This window comes from Leucoraja erinacea, chromosome 18, assembly GCF_028641065.1.
Source record: "Leucoraja erinacea ecotype New England chromosome 18, Leri_hhj_1, whole genome shotgun sequence".
Lineage (NCBI taxonomy): Eukaryota > Metazoa > Chordata > Chondrichthyes > Rajiformes > Rajidae > Leucoraja > Leucoraja erinaceus.
This window is the reverse complement of record NC_073394.1, coordinates 21,353,860-21,371,391: the sequence shown is the minus strand read 5'-3', so window position 1 is coordinate 21,371,391 and position 17,532 is coordinate 21,353,860. Positions and strand designations below refer to the sequence as shown.

Here is a 17,532-nt window from a genome sequence, read left to right as displayed (position 1 = left end):
TCCTTCCGACACACAAGGGACAATTTACAGAAGCCAATTAACCTACAAACCTGTCTTTGGAATGTGGGTAGAAATTGGAGCACCCAGAGAAAACCCATGCGGTCACAGGGAGAATGTACAAACTCCGTACAGGCAGCACCTGTAGTCGGGATCGAACCCAGGTGTCTGATGCTGTAAAGCAGCAACTCTACCACTGCGCCATTGTGCCACATATAAGCTTTCCTTTGAGAAACCCATAATGTCACATGCCAAGATAGAGTGTGGATGATTAGGCGTGAGGCACTGCAGACACTCGTTTAAAAAAAGACACAAAGTGCTGGAGTAACTCAGCGGGTCAAAAAGCATCTCAGGAGAGCATGGATATGTGATGTTTTGGGTCGGGACCCTTCTTCATTCTGATTGTGGTGGGTGGGGAGAAAGAGGGAAGAGAGAAGGAGCAGGACAAAGCCTGGTGAGTAATAGGTGGATTCAAGTGCGGGGCAGGGGGGTTAATGGGCAGATGGATAGACAACGGGCAGAGATGAAAGGACTAAAGGTGTGAGATATGGATAGAAGTATGAATTGTGAAGCAAGATAAATGAATCTAGGTTGTATGGGAGGATGAAGGGCAGAAATGGGTGTGAGTCCAGATGGGGCATGGGAAGAGTGACTGGGGATGCTGGAATCCTGGGCAAAACCACAAACTATGGTTCGTTCATAAACAGCTTCATCCCATCAGACACTTGAACACTGGCCAACACTGATCCCAGCACTACCTCAGCAACAATACCTACTATGTATATTGATTTTGTTGAGCTGCAAACTTCCATATTGGATTATAACAGTCTGATTACCGAGTATTGCTGACTATTATTGTATAATTGTGTATTTAGAAAGGAGATGATGAGGGATTTCTTTAGTCAGTGGGTGGTGAATCTGTGGAATACATTGCCACAATGAATGACTGTGGAGGCATTTGGTATTTTTAAAGCGGATATTGACAGATTCTTGATTAGTAAGGGTACCAAGCATTATGGGGAGAAGGTAGGAAAATGGGTCTGAGAGGGAAAGATAGATCAGCCATGGTTGAATGGCGGAGCAGACTCAATGGGCTAAATGGTCAAATTCTGCTCCTTTGACATGAACTTATATTTAGCTGTGTGTTATTGTGTTAATGGGCTTGTTATGCTACAGCAAGTAAGAATTTCAATGTTTCATTGCTGGTATATATGACAATTCAAAGCTCATGACTATCTTCACTCTTGAATAAAATTGAGTTTGACTCGAGTTTCATTTTTTCAAACTGGAAATAAAAGAGGGCAGTGTTCCCAGTAAAGGGACACAAAAATCAGATTGTCCACAGTGTTTTGCACAATTTCAACTTAAAACAGAACAACACTACACCCAGCAGGCAATGCTGATGAATGGAGATTGAGCTTTGCAGGTAATCTCTCTGCCGCCTGTATAGGAGTGAAATTGGTTTTATTATCAGCAATGAGGGAGTTTTTCTGTTTTTCTGAGGGAGAGGTTGAGCAGCCGAGGACTTGGAGTGCAGGAGGAGGAGGAGGAGGATGGGTGATCTTAGAGGTGCACAAGATCATGAGAGGAATAGATTAGGTAAATGCACAGTCTCTTGCCCAGAGAAGGGGAATCGAGAACCAAAGGACAAAGGTTTAGGGTGAAGGGGGAAAGATTCATAGGAACCTGAGGGGTAACATTTTTACACAATGAGTGGTGGGTACACATGGAACAGAGGAGGTAGTTGAGGCAGGTACTATCATAACGTTTAATTGACATTTGGACAGGGACTTGGATAGGATAGGTTTAGAGGGATATGGGCCAAAACACAGGCAGGCTGCTGACCCATTGAATTCCTCCAGTAGATGGGGCATTATAGCCGGCATGGCCAAGTTGGGCAAATTACCTGGTTCCATGCTGTGCGACACCATGACTGACTTTATTACTTCTGTGAAGTGCATAACATCCAACGGTCACATTGGTGTAGTACTGACGGGATGTTGCACCGTCTAAGTGAAAGATCTGCAAACATAAGGAAAGATAGATGGCCTGAATTTGCTCTTTCCAATTATTATCTATTTTTGATAAAGCATGAAAATCACTAAACATTATTCCCTTTTCCCTGTAAATGTACACTGTAGACGGTTTGATTGTAATCACATATAGTCTATTCGCTGACTGGATAGCACGCAAATATAGAAAACAAAAAAATAGGTGCAGGAGTAGGTAATTCGGCCCTTCGAGCCAGCACCACCATTCAATATGATCATGGCTGATCATCCAAAATCAGTGCCCCATTCCTGCTTTCTCCCCATATCCCTTGATTCCGTCAGCCCCAAGAACTATATCGAATGCCCGTGTCCCACTTAGGAAAAGTGAACGGAAACCTCTGGTGACCTTGCGCCACACCCAAGGTTTCCATGAGGTTCCTGGAGGTTTTGGTCACTCTCCCTAATGGTCGAAAGTGGTTTCCGCATGGTTGAGGCTTGTTCTATGTTCCTTCGATTATTTCAACAAAATCAAAACCGGCCTTGACTAAAACTAGGTTGCTGTTTGGTCGAAGCCAGTGGAGTGGGGTCGCTATTTACTTACAGGCAGTCGAAGGCAATCTCCTTCACTGACCGGCCATTTTGATTGGCTCATTGGAGTTTCACGACCTAGAAGGACCCACCGGAAGGTAAAATGCCCGCTAACTTTATTAAACTTCTTAAAACTGTCTCCACTCCTTCTCCCCCCCTTCTCCCCACTTCTCTCTCCCCTTCTCTTCCCCTTCTCTCTCCTTCTTTCCCCCCCTCCCGCGCTCTCTAGAGGACTTACCGTGCTCTGTGGCAACCATTTACCTTCCTCTACATCGAGCAGACAGCGCTCCTCCGCCGTCCCAGGCCTCCACCATCGCGATATGTTTGTGTGTGTGTGTGTGTGTGTGCAGTAGGTAGCAAGGATCCTATAGGATCTTTGGTCGGTAGATGCAGCTCACGCTTCGGTCGAGGCTTTTCAGGCGAGTGACCAAAACCTCTGGCAACTCATGGAAATCTTGGGTGGGGCGCAAGGTCACCAGAGGTTTCCGTTCAGGTTTCCTAAGTGGGACAGAAGCATTACTCTCTCTTGAAAACATCCAGTGAATTGACTTCCTTGCACCTGAACTCAAATGAAGGTCAATATAGAAACATAGAAAATAGGTGCAGGAATAGGCCATTCGGCCCTTCAAGCCTGCACCATCATTCAATATGATCATGGCTGATCATCCAACTCAGTATCCTGTACCTGCCTTCTCTCCATACCCCCTGCTCCCTTTGGCCACAAGGGCCACATCTAACTCCTTCTTAAATATAGCCAATGAACTGGCCACATTAACATGCCATTAGCTTTCTTCACTGTCTGCTGTACCTGCATGTTTACTTTCAGTGACTGATGTACAAGCCCACCCAGGTCTGCCTTTCTGTTCTTGCCACCAAAGTGGATAACTTCACATTTGTCCACATTATACTGCATCTGCCATGCAGCTGCCCACTCACCCAACCTATCCAACTCACCCTGCAGCCTCATAGCATCCTCCTCACAGCTCACACTGCCACCCAGCTTTATGTCATTCGCAAACTTGGAGATGATACATTTAATTCCCTCGTCAAAATCGTTAATATATATTGTAAATAACTGGGATCCCAGCACTGAGCCTTGCGGCACCCCACCAGTCACTGCCCACCATTCTGAAAAGGATCCAGTAATTCCTACTCTTTGCTTCCTGTCTGCCAACCGGTTCTCTATCCATGTCAATACCCTACCCCTAATACCATGTGCTCTAATTTTGCACACTTGTAATTATGCTCCTATAGCGAACCCCCCTTAGTCTAGTTCAGTAAAACATAGAGTCAAGCACTGGACCACTAAACTTAATTTTATGAAACAAGAGCGAATCCCCTATACAATACCTAACCACTGCGGGATTGATCCTTGTCTCTGCTTGTCCAAGCCCTTTAGCCTCATGCAAGCAAACACCTCCAAACGTTACGCAGTCCGAAGCGCTCCTACAGAAGATCGACAACAAACCTCTTGGGGGTTACCTTTTATAGGTCACCAAACCCTGTGGGGCAGAACTACATGGGGGTGGTAATCCCTACAAATCAATCACAGAGCAGTTCCCCAATCCAATTACAAAGCACCCCATTACAATGTTTCTACAGAAGCTTCTGGAAGGAAATCAATTAATCAAATAATGTAACATTCTCCCAGGGAGTATAAACAATTCAAACAAGGCTTCACACTTCAGTCAATCATCAAACAGTAACACAAATGCCTTGCAACATTATTAACAGTATTTACAACCCTTCTGCAGTCAGTCAATCCTGCTAATGCATGTCCAACACCTTTGGGTTTCTCTGCTAAGTCCTCATACATTTTAACAATAGAGAGGACATCTGGATCTTTCCCCTTCCTGCATATCAATCTAGGATCCAATCCACAGCCTGCAGCTTTTCACAGACAAAGGCCCAGCAAATCCTGCAGGGGCAAAGATCCTCCATTTTATATATCTCTATTTTGGCCAATATTAACACACTAACCTCTTGTGTGGGACCCTGTCAAAGGCTTTTTGAAAATCCAGATACACCACATCCACTGGCTCTCCCTTATCCATTCTAGTTGTTACATCCTCAAAAAATTCTTGGAGTGCAGGAGGATGAGGGTATTCTTAGAGAGGTGTACAAAATCATGAGAGGAATAGGTGGGGTAAATGCACCGTCTTTTACCCAGAGTAGGGGAATCAAAAACCAGAGGACATAGGTTTAAGGCGAGGGGGGAAAGATTTAATAGGAGCAGTGGGGCAACATTTTTACACAAGGTGTAGATGGTGCGAGCTGCCGGAGGAGGTAGTTGAAGCAGGTACTATCGCAACGTTTAAGAGACATTTGGACAGGTACGTGGATGGGACTAGTTTAGAGGGATATGGGCCAAGCAGGAGAATGGGACTAGTGTAGATGGGGCATGTTGGTTGGCCTGGGAAAGTGGGCCAAATGGCCTGTTTCCACATTGTATGACTATTTGGTAAATCCGTTTGGCAGAAAAGAGGTAGGGTGGAAACTATTAAAGACATTCAAGGATGACATAGGGCATCAGTATTAAGTCTCAAACAAACAATGGTCCTGAAGAAATGCAGCACATTCTCTGAAGTATCCTGGTCAACATTTGACCCTGAATAAACACCCCTAAAGCAGACTATCTGCCCTTTCTTGCATTAATCTTCATGGAAACTTGCTGTGGCCATCAGCCACAATTCCCTTCATCGTAACAATGGCTTAACCTCAAAACAGGGGAAACTCTGGAGGACATGGACCATATCGATGTGTAGTAAGAAACAGTAGGCAGGAAGGAGAACCTTCGTCAACCCAAAACGTCACCCATTCCTTCTCCCCTGAGATGCTGCCTGTCCCACTGAGTTATTCCAGCTTTTTGTGTCAATCTTGGGTGGACTATATCAATGTTCTCCTGAGATGCTGCCTGACCCACTGAGTTACTCCAGCACTTTCTGTCCTTTTGTGTAAACCAGCACCTGCTGGATGAACTCAGCAGGTTAGGTAGCATCTGTGGAGGAATTGGACGTGTAATGATTTTGGTCGGGCGCTTCTTCAAACCCTGCTCATTCCCTCTCCCAGATGCTGCCTGACCCATTGAATTCCTCCAGTACATTGAGTTTTACATTTTGAATAGTTTACCCAATTTCTCATCTATCACACCAGGTGGCAGTGTATTTTGCAGTGATCAGCCCTGTTGTACACAAAGAATATAAATCATCTTGAATTTTAATTGTACGCGCCATATTATCGTGAGCTGCCATCACAATGTCGGGGAACCAGGACTTATGAGAAGAAAAATTAGAAATGCATACCTGCTTGATGGGCAGCCATGTGGCACAGTGGTAGAGTTGCTGCCTCACAGCACGAGATACCTGGGTTCGATCCTAACGTTAGGTGCTGTGTGTACAGAGTTTGTACATTCCCCCTGTGATTGCGTGGGTTTTCTCCAGGTACTCTAGTTTCCTCCCACATCACAAAGATGTACAAATTTAGTAGATTAATTGGCCTCTGTAAAATTGGCCCTAGTGTTTAGGGAGTGGATGAGAAAGCGGGATAACATAGAACTAGTGTGTACAGGTCCTTTCCAGGGGATATCCCAAAGTGATCATCAGCTGATTAAATGCATGAAGGAAATAATGTTTATTATTGTAACATGGGAAATAAAGCACCCGATTATGTACCGAGATATAGTGATAAACCCAGAAACAGCAGCGGCACAGTCGTGCAGCGGTGTAGTTGCTGCCCCACAGCACCCGGGTTCGATCCTGACTATGTGCACTGTCTGTGTGGAGTTTGCAACTTCTCCCTGTGATCAAGTGGGTTTTCTCCATGAGCTCTAGTTTCCTCCCACATCCCAAAGATGTGCCAGTTTGTAGGTTAATTGGCTCTCTGTAAATTGTCCCTAGTGGGTAGGGAGTGGATGAGAAAGTGGGAGAACAATGGAACGAGTGTGAATGGGTGATCGCAGGTCGGCGTTGACTCGGTGGGCCAAAGGGCCTGTTTCCATGCTGTATATTTCAATCATTCAATTAAGCAGGTGAAAAATCTGCATTGTTTTTAGAAATATTAGTTGAAGGATAATTTGGATTCCTCTCAGATTGTTCCATGGAAACTTTCATTCTGTTGACATTATAAACAGCGTTAAAGTAATATTGATGGATTAAGTGTGGCAGTCGGATTTCATAATAGGTATGTGTGAGAATCAAATAAGATATTTTTTAAAATATGGAGCAAAAGTAAGAACAATGGCGGTCTATAGAGATTTGGAAATATGTTTAAACAGACCAATCAAATTGCGGTCATGGAATATTAATCCTTACATCAATGAGGTCGAAATATTAACAAGCCAAATATTGTTCTACAAAAAACACAAATTGCTGGAGTAACACAATGGGTCAGGCAGCAACTTTGGAGAATATGGATAGACATTGTTTCAGATCAGGATCTTTCTTTAGACCTGACACCTCTTTTCCAGCTTTTCCCCCTCTGCCACAATCAATCAGAAAAAGGGTCCTGACCTGAAATGTGACCTATCCATGTTCTCCAGAGATGCTGCCTGACCCACTGAGTTGAGTTCAGTTTAGTTTAGAGATACAGTGTGGAAACAGGCCCTTCCGCCCACCGAATCCACACCAAACAGAAATCCCCACACATTAACACTATCCTACACACACGAGGGGCAATTTACAATTACACCAAAGCAATTAACCTGCACGTCTTTGGAGTATGGGAGGAAACCGGAGTTTCCTGGGAAAACCCACGCAGGTCACGGGGTGAACGCACAAACTTCGTACAGAAAACACCGGTAGTCAGGATCAAACCCGGGCCTCTGGCGCTGTAAGGCAGCAACTCTACCGCTGCGCCACCGTGTCGAGTTACTCTAGAAACTTGTGCCTTTTATTGTAAATGCAGTTCCTTGTGTCTCCATATAATTTTCTACACGTGTACCGAGTCCAAATCAAACCTTCGACAGGATTATTCGCAGCTCTGTACACTGGCACTTTAGAAAATATACATCTATTGTAGGATTCACCTGATTCACCAGGTGAATCCTACAACAAGTAATACAAAGAACATAGAACAGTACAGAACAGCAACAGATCCTCCAGCCCACAATGTCTGTGCCGAACATGATGCCAAGTTAAACTAATCTCCTCTGCCTGCATGTGATCCATATCCCTCCACTCGCTACCAATGCCTGTTTCTATCTAAAAGCTTCATGAGGAGAGTTTATATTATTGAGATCTGTACTATGGATTTTAGAAGATTAAAGGTCTCCAATTTCCAGTCTGGTTTGGAGACAGGCAATTGTGCATAATATGAAAGAAATGCAGTATATTGATGACCCCTCTTGAGAAAATGTTTAATCCATACCTGCTTTGCCGTTCTAAAGGCCAAAGGATAAGAAAGCAAAGCCTTTTCTTGTTGATCCTGAAGTCTGGCGATCCTTCCGAATGCCGCTGTGAATCGCAGATGGCAACACAGTGATGTAGCTCATCGAGCTGCTGCCACACAGTGCCGGAGATCTGGGTTCAATCCTGACCTCATGTGCTATCTGTGGCTTTTTTACGTCAGAGCACAACAAAGTGTGTGTGGAGTTTGCACATTCTCCCTCCATTCAAAACACTAGGTGCTGGAGTAACTCAGCAGGTCAGGCAGCATCTGTGGAGGGACGTAACATTGAACATAGAACACAGTACAGGAACGGGCCCTTTGGCCCACAGTGTTTGTGCCGAACATGATAGCAAGCTCAGGACCCTTCTACAGGTGCAGCATAGCTGACGGGTTGTATCACAGCTTGGTTTGGGAGCAGCTCTCACCAAGACTGCAAAATATTTACAGAGCGTGTGGATGAACCCCAGTCCATCCCACAAACCAGACTCTGCTTTGGCTCGGGACTCTTCTTCAGACTCATTCAGAGGCTGCCTGACCTACTGAGTTCGTCTCGCATTTTTGTTTTGCTCAAAATGCCATCTTCTGCAGTTCCTTCTGCCCAGTGAAGAAGGGTCCGATCCAAAATGTCACCTGCCTATGCCCTCCACAGATGCTGCCTGACCCCCTGAGTTCCTCCGGTACTTGGTCTTTTGCTCAAGATTCCGCCATCTGCAGTGTCCTGTGTCTCCTGATGATCACGTGGGTTTCCTCCGGGTGCTCCAGCTTCCTCCCACACCCCAAAGCTGTGCTGGTTAGTAGGTCAGTTGACCCTCTGTAAATAGCCCCGAGTGTATAGGGAGTGATAAAATCTGGAGAGGGTGATTAATGGAGAGGGTGATTAATGATTCGGTACGGGGTGGAGGAGGGAGAGGGGCAAAGGGCCTGTTTCTGCCCTGTGTGACCGTGTGACTTTATGGCAGAGTGAGAGATGTGAATGAGATAAAGTGCAGGTGCCCGGAATAATCTTGAGGCTCGGCGATAGCGAGGAACCCTGACCTTTGTGTACAATGACAAAGCACTTCAGGCACATTTGTGATGGCGTAATTGAGGCCACAGGAGGTCAAACAACTTAGTGAGGAGAACAAATGCAATTTGCATTTGGGCTCATTAAATAGCAGAGGGTTTAGTTTAGAGTTTTTTGCCACATGTACCCACCGAGCTACAGTGCAAGGCTTTTGTTGCATGCTAACCAGTCAGCGGAAAGAGTACACATGATTACAACCAAGCAGTCCACAGTGTACATGTACAGGATAAAGGGTATAACATTTGGTGCAATATAAAGTCCAGTAAAGTCCAATTAAAGAGGGTCTTCAATGAGGTAGATGGTAGCTCAGGCCCACTCTCTTGTTGGAGATAGGATGGTTCAGTTGCCTGATAACAGCTGGGAAGAACCTATCCCTGAATCTGGAGGTGTGCGTTTTTACATTTCTGTACCTCTTACCTGACGGGAGAGGGGAGAAGAGGGAGGGGGAAATAGAATGCCTACCTTGTTCTGTTGTGCTGAAGCAAAGCAAGCATTTCATTGTCCTATCAGGGACACATGACAATAAACTCTCTTGAATCTTGAATCTTGAAGTCTGGAGTCCTTGCTGAGGCAGCGTGAAGTTTAGATGGAGCAAGGTTGTACAAATAAACTTTGATCTTCCTTTCCAATCAGGTTGCCAAACATACTAGAGGTGACATTTGGACATTGGGCTGTTGTTGATTCCATTGTGAAGACGTGTCACCAGACTAAGGGGGGTAAAAGTGAATGTAAAACAACACCAAAGTCAGAGGCCAGAAATATGAGCACCGTTGCACTCCTTCAGGTTAATCTCATTTTTAATTCCACAGTACTGTTCTCCCTCAGACTTTGGCACAGGGATTGTTCTGCCACAGTCATTATCTTAAAAGACGAATCAGGGCATTCAGGAAGGAAGTTAGGAAGTATTTCTTGCCACCAAAAAGCAAGTAAGGTGGGGCACAGGAGCACAGTGGTCGACCCAGGTTCGATCCTGACACTGGGTGCTGTCTGTACGGAGTTTGCACGTTTCCTCTGTGGGACTGCATCGGTTTTCTCCGGGTGTGCCGTTTTCCTCCCACACTCCAAATAAGTCCAGGGTTGCAGGCTAATTGGCTTTGGTAAATATGGTAAAATTGTCCCTAATGTGTAGGATAGTGCTAGTGTACAGGGATAGCTGGTCTGCATGGACTTGGTCGACTGCAGGGCCTGTTTCCGTGCTGTATCTCTAAAGTAAATGTCAACACAGGGTGGCACAGTGGCGCAGTGGTGCAGTGGTGCAGTGGTGCAGTGGCACAGTGGTGCAGTGGTGCAGTGGCACAGTGGTGCAGTGGTGCAGTGGCACAGTGGTGCAGTGGCACAGTGGTGCAGTGGTGCAGTGGCACAGTGGTGCAGTGGTGCAGTGGCACAGTGGTGCAGTGGTGCAGTGGTTGTCCCGCTGCCTCACAGCGCCCGAGACCTCGGTTTGATCTTGACCACGGGTGCTCTCTGTGTGGAATTTGCATGTTCTCTCCCTGTGTTTTCTCTGTGGGACTGCATGGGTCTCCTCTCACATCTCAAAGACATCCCATAATTGTCCTCTGTAAATTGCCCCGTGTGTAGATGAGTGGTAGGATGCGGAGAAATTGATGGGAATATTGGTAGATTAAAATGGGATTAGTGTGGAATTCGCCGAAGGACAGTGTGGTCACGATGGGCCAAAGGGCCTGTTTCCATGCTGTACGTCCCTATGACAACTTTGACAAATGGGGATTAAAATGCATCCTTATGATTAAATCTGGAACTGCATGCTGACATTAGTACAAGTCCACCACCGATTTTCCAGCCACCCTTGGTTCCAGAGCCTTGCCATACTATCCGTTTTGCCAGACAAATAGAGTTCACGGCCTCGGAGGGGCCGAGATACCGGCCCGCAAAGTCCGCGGTGGAAGTCGGCTATGGGAACGGATCTGCTGGCTCCGGCTGGGCCGGAGTTCCAGAGACCGGGCTGCAGGAGGCAAATTCGACCCGCCAATTGGTGCGGACGTCCTGTTGATGTAGAGATCGGCCTCCTCACTTGGCCGAGGTGCCACATGTTCGGGGCATGAGGGTATGAGAGAAGGTCTCGTTCAAGTTGACTGGAGCAGGTTATTTGAGGGGAAAGGAACATCGGTTAAGTGGGATGTTTTTAAAAGTGTACTGAAGAGAGCTCAGGATGTGTATGTCCCCATTAGAATGAAAGGCAAAGCAGGCAAACGGAAGGAAGCTTGGCTGACGAGGGAAATTAAGTTGTCAAAAACAAGAAAAATGCCTGGGACAGATTTAGGCATCTGGGATAAAGTGCATCCCTGGAGGACTTTCAGGAACTAAGGAGCAAACCAAAAAAGGGAATCAGAAGGGCAAAAAGGGGCCAGGAGATAGCTCTGGTGGGTAGCATAAAAGACAATCCCAAAAGATTTTATAAATATATAAGGAGGAAAAGGGTAACTAGAGAGAGAGTGGGACCTCTCAGGAATAAAAGCGGCCACCTCTCTGTGGAACCATAGGAGATGGGCAAAGTCCTCAAGGAGTATTTCTCCTTTCTATTTATCGAGGAGAAAGACAGTAGGACGGAGGAAATTGGAGCAGTCACTGGAAGTGTCGTGAGAGCAGCCATGATTAACGTCGAGGAAGTACTGAAGGTACTGTCGTGTTTGAAGGTAGAAAAATCTCCAAGTTCTGATCAGATATTTCCAAGGTCATTGCGGGAAGCGAGAGAGGAAATTGCGGGAGCCCTGGTTAAAATTTATGAGTCATCCTTAAATACAGGAGAGGTGCCTGAGGATTGGAGGGTGGCAAATGTTGTGCCTCGTTTCAAGAAGGGCTGCAGGGAAAATGCTGGGTGCTGTAGGCTGGTGAGCTTAACATCTGTGGTTGGTAAGTTACTGGAGAGTATTCTGAGGGATAGGATATACAGGCATTTGGATGGGCAAGGGCTGATGAGGGACAGTCAGCATGGTCTGTACGTGGGAAGTCATATTTTACAAATCTGATTGCTTTTCTTGAAGATGTGAGCAAAAAGGTTGATAAAGGCAGATCTGTAGATCTTTTATGCTACCCACGGTGCCGCATGGTAGGCTGCTCTGGAAGGTTAGATCTCATGGGATCCAAGGAGAGATAGCTGAATGGATAGCAAATTGGCTCCATGGAAGGAAGCAGAGGGTGATGGTGGAAGGTTGCTTCTCAGAATGGAGGCCTGTGACTAGTGGTGTGCCACAGGGTTCGGTACTGGGCCCGTTACTATTTATCATCTACAGCAATGATTTGGATGAGTACATACTGCGCAAGATTAGCAAGTTTGCTGATGATACAAAATTCAGGGATTTTGCAGATAGTGAAGATGGTTGTGAACGATTGCAGCAGGATCTTGATTGATTGGCCAGGTGGGCGGAGGAATGGTTGATGGAATTTAAAACAGAGAAGTGTGAGGTGTTGCATTTTGGGACGTCGAACAAGGGCAGGACCTATACAGTAAATGGTAGGCCTCTGGGTAGTGTTGTAGAGCAGAGGGATCTAAGAGTACAAGTGCATGGTTCCTTGAAGGTCGAGTCGCAGGTAGATGAGTTGGTCAAAAAGGCTATTGGCAATTTGGCCTTCATCAGTCAGAGTATTGAGTATAGAAGTTGGGAGGTCATGTTGCAGTTGTATAAGACGTTGGCGATACCGCATTTAGAATATTGTGTTCAGTTCTGGGCACCATGTTACAGAAAAGATATTGTCAAGCATGAAAGGGTTCAGAAAAGATTTACGAGGATGTTGCCAGGACTAGAGGGTGTGAGGTATAGGGAGAGGTTGAGTTGGCTGGGTCTCTATTCCATGGAGCGTAGAAGGATGAGGGGAGATCTTATAGAGGTGTACAAAATCATGAGAGGAATAGATTGGGTAGATGCACAGAGTCTTTTACCCTAAGTAGGGGAATCAAGGACCAGAGCACATAGGTTCAAGGTGAAGGGGAAAAGATTTAATAGGAATCCGAGGGATAACTTTATCACACTGAGTTTGGTGGGTGTATGGAACAAGCTGCCAGAGGAGGTAGTTGAGGCTGGAACTATCCCATCGTTTAAAAAACAGTTGAACGGGTACATAGATAGGACAGGTTTGGAGGGTTATGGAACAAACGCAGGCAAGTAGCAGTAACAGGATCGGTCCGAGTCAGCATGGATTTACAAAGGGGAAATCATGCTTAACTAATCTTCTGGAATTTTTTCAGCATGTAACTAGGAAAATGGACAAGGGAGAGCCAGTGGATGTAGTGTACCTGGACTTTCAGAAAGCATTTGATAAGGTCGCACATAGGAGATTAGTGGGCAAAATTGGAGCACATGGTATTGGGGGTAGGGTACTGACATGGATAGAAAATTGGTTGGCAGACAGGAAACAAAGGGTAAGGATTAACGGGTCCCTTTCAGATGCAGTTTAATGGCAGGCAGTGACTAGTGGGGTACTGCAAGGCTTGGTGCTGGGACTGCAGATATTTACAATATACATTAATGATTTAGATGAAGGGACTGAAAGCAACATTAGCAAATTTGCAGATGACACAAAGCTGGGTGGCAGTGTGAACTTTGAGGAGGATGCTATGAGAATGCAGGGTGCTTGGACAGGTTGGGTGAGTGGGCAGATGCATGGCAGATGCAGTTTAATATGGATAAATGTGAGGTTATCCACTTTGGTGGCAAAAACAGGAAGGCAGATTATTATCTGAATGGTGTCAAGTTGGGAAAAGGGGTAGTACAACGAGATCTGGTATGTCCTTTATTCATCAGTCACTGAAGGTAAGCATGCAGGTACAGCAGGCAGTGAAGAAAGTGAATGGCATGTTGGCCTTCATAACAAGAGGAGTTGAGTATAGGAGCAAACAGCTCCTTCTGCAGTTGTACAGGGCCCTAGTGAGACCTCACCTGGAGTATTGTGTGCAGTTTATGTCTCCAGATTTGAGGAAGGACATTCTTGCTGTTGAGGGAGTGCAGCATAGGTTCACGAGGTTAATTTCCGGGATGGCAGGACTGTCATATGTTGAAAGAATGGAGCGGCTGGGATTGTATACTCTGGAATTTAGAAGGATGGGAGGCTATCTTCTTGAAACATATAAGATTATTAAGGGTTTGGACACGCTAGAGGCAGGAAACATGTTCCCTATGTTGGGGGAATCCAGAATCAGGAGCCACAGTTTAAGAATAAGGGGCAAGCCATTTAGAAAGGAGATGAGGAAAAACCTTTTTCACACAGAGGGTTGTGAATCTGTGGAATTCTCTGCCTCGGAAAGGCAATGGAGGCCAATTCTCTGGATTCTTTGAAGAGAGAGTTAGATAGAGCTCTTAAAGATAGCGGAGTCAGGGGATATGGGGAGAAGGCAGGATCGGGGTATTGATTGTGGATGATCAGCCATGATCACAGTGAATGGTGGTGCTGACTCTAAATGACCTAGTCCTGCACCTATTGTCTATTGTCTATTGGGTAGCTAAGACATTGTTGCCGGTGTGGGTGAATTGGACCGAAGGGCCTGTTTCAAAACTGTATCACTCTATGACTCTATAATACAACTCAATGCCAATGAAAGGAAAGCAAAGTGGTATCAGCCAAGAGCAATTGTATACTCAGAGACCTGCTTATCAACAGGGAACATTTCTTTGTGTAAAATTAGGCCTGTCTACCACAGAGACTTAATTATTAATTATTAGTTGACTCAGTTTTCCGCTTATTTTTGTTTTCAGAAATTCAACCACCGACAAACTTTAAAAGGCCACTGATACACAGCTTTTTGTTCGAAACTTACCATGGCAATAATCTTTCCTCATCTTGATGGCAATAATTTCTTTCTTTACGTCGGTTTCAAATATTTTTTTCTCATTAATTAACATTCCCTGTACATGTAGAAGAATAGGAAGGCTTTAAATTGCAGCAGGCCAAATACGGCCAAATGACACTTACTCAATATGCCAACTTGGTCAGCATAGACAAGGTGTGTCGAAGTGGCCTGTTTCCATGCTGTGCAGTACTATGACTCATGCAATAGTGTTGGCTGTAAGCATTTGCAGGTATGAGGAAGCCCTGAGCAAAACACAAATTGCTGGAAGACCTCCCTGCATCAAGGAGTATGTGTGGAGGGAACAGGACTCTTCTTCAGTCTAAGTTTGCAGTTGTCTTTGACTGCGTGGGTTTCCTCTCACAAACCAAAGACGTGAGGGTTTGTAGGTGAATTAGCCTCTCTAAATTTCCCCTGGTATGTAGAGTGAATGCTAAAATGAGATAGAACTAGTGTGAATGAGTGATCAAAGGTCAGCAGTGATTCGGTGGGCAAAAGGGCCTGTTGCCACACTGTGTCTATAAACTAAACTAAATTAAACACGTCCCAACGATGTGCGGGTTTGTAGGCTAATTGGCTTCTGTTAATTATCCCTAATGTGTAGTGAGTGGGTTGGAAAGTGAAATAACACTGAACAAATGTGAACGGGTGATTGTTGGTTAGCATTAACTCAGTAGGCTGAAGGGCCTGTTCTTAACCTGACTAAACTAAACTAGTTTTTTTATGCAGAGTTGGGGATCGAGAATGGATTAATGTGAGTGCAGAAAGATTTAATAGGAACCTAAAGGGCCTGTCCCACTTTCCTTAGTTATTCACGAATTCTCCCGAGTTATTCACAAATTCTCCCGAGCTTTCAAACTCGCAGAATGTTCGTAACGAGTCCATAGGAGGCCGTAGGAGTCCATGGATATATCGCAGTGGCTCGTTATACCAGCCGTAGGTACTCGGGGCATTGGGTAAGTCAGGACACAAAAGAGCTGGAGAAACTCAGCGGGTGCAGCAGCATCTATGGAGCAAAGGAAATAGGCAACGTTTCGGGCCGAAACCCTTCTTCAGTAAGTCGGGACGTTTGTTCCAGCCTGATGAAAAATGTCCACAAGTAAATAAATAACTCGGGAAAGTGGGACAGGCCCTTAAGGGGCAACTTTTCATTCAGAGGATGGTGGGTATATAGAATTAAGGTGCCAGAGGAGGTAGTTGAAGCAGGTCCAATAACAACATTTAAAGGATACTTGGACAGGTACATGGATAGGAAAGGTTTAGAGGGATATGGACCAAATGCGGGCACATGGGACTAGTTTAGATGGGGCATCTTGGTCGGCATGGACAAGTTGGACTGACTGTTATATGCTGTATGATCTTATGATAGTCATAATTGAATCCATTTCTATAGCTTTTCAGGCAGCTCGTTCCAAATATGGATTATCATCTGAATGAAAAAGCAGCACTTGAGGTATTTATTAAACCTCCCTGCTCTTCTATGAACTTGGGTTTTGAATCCTCTCCTCTGAGGAAACGACTGCGCGTGTTCAGTTCATCTTGGACGAAGGGCCTGAAGAGTCCGCGCTGCATGATTATGACTCTGTACATCGGCTCTCTTCTCCCTTTTATCAAGAGCTCCGAAGTGAAAAACACTGCACATGTTCACGACTTGGTACCTGTGCTGGAGTAACAGCTAGCATCTCTGGAGAGAAAAGAAAGGCGATGTTTCGGGTGGGGAACCCTTCTTCAGATTGGAAGTGGGGTGGTAGGGAGGGGAAAGAGCTGGAAGCGATAAAAGACAAGGATAAATTGTGGCCCGCAGCAAATGACCTCAGGCAGGGTGGTGCCCTGGTGGTGGGCGGCTAATTGTTGTCTAGGGATGGTGTGATCTCAAGAGGGATACATGGTGGTGAACTGTGCCACTGGTACCTGTTTAATTATTGAGGCACCTGCTGGATTGGATTGTAAAAAAAAAGCGTAGCCATAGAGCACTTGGTTAATGGAAACAGCTGCTGTGATAGATGGTGTGTCCACTCCGTTTAAATAACAGCTGTACTGGTTTCCAACGTAACCTGCTTGGCGGCTTTAAATCCCTCCCACCTATAGGACGTGTATCCAGTGTGAGTTTGGCATCTTCTCCTCCCGTAGGGTGTTAGTTCTCTTCCTCTGCGCCTAGCCAACTATAGAGACAGGCGGTGAGTAGCCAGGTGGTGGTGTATGTGTGTCGGCTACAGACTGCTCGAGAAACGAAGTGAATCTGAAACTGGAAGAGCCCCGAGTGACGCAGGGAGAATCGACCGCATTGGTCTTGCAGAACTGATTATCTACAGGAACAAAGTTCAACCTGACAGGGAAGTGGGGGCGAAACAAAACATTGAGTCTTCACCTCAAGGCAAAAGTACAAGCAGGTTTAATGGCTGGAAGGTTTGAGTGAAGGTGCTTACATTTGGCAACTTTAAAGGTAAGTAATATGACAAGTTTTTTTTCTGCTTTCTATTATAAGCGTGTATGTATTTTTAGAAACCTGGCCACACACTAGGTTCTGAACTACCTGTGTTTATACTTTTCTGTCAAGGCAATTCGAGTAATTAATACCAACGCTGGTTCTGTAGTGGTAAGGATTCCTTATCAATCTCATCAAATAGCGTAAACTATTTCTTCAGGGATTAACCAGACAATTTACTTGGACATGAATGTTCACTGTTCCAGCTGTGAAGATTGACGCT

At 45.4% G+C, this 17,532-nt stretch overlaps 1 protein-coding gene across 4 annotated transcripts in view; it reads left to right on the top strand.

The window, feature by feature from the left end:
• Window positions 1-16,647: 16,647 nt before the first annotated feature.
• The window catches only part of eps8l2 (EPS8 like 2), a 104,384-nt gene continuing 103,499 nt past the window's right edge, over window positions 16,648-17,532 (top strand). For 2 of the 4 annotated variants that reach the window (XM_055649530.1, XM_055649528.1), the window contains exon 1: window positions 16,687-17,267. The gene's annotated coding sequence lies outside the window, so the exon portion shown is untranslated. Of the gene's footprint in view, window positions 17,268-17,532 lie in introns of all 4 variants that reach the window. The other 2 variants (XM_055649529.1, XM_055649531.1) reach the window with 2 other exon arrangements.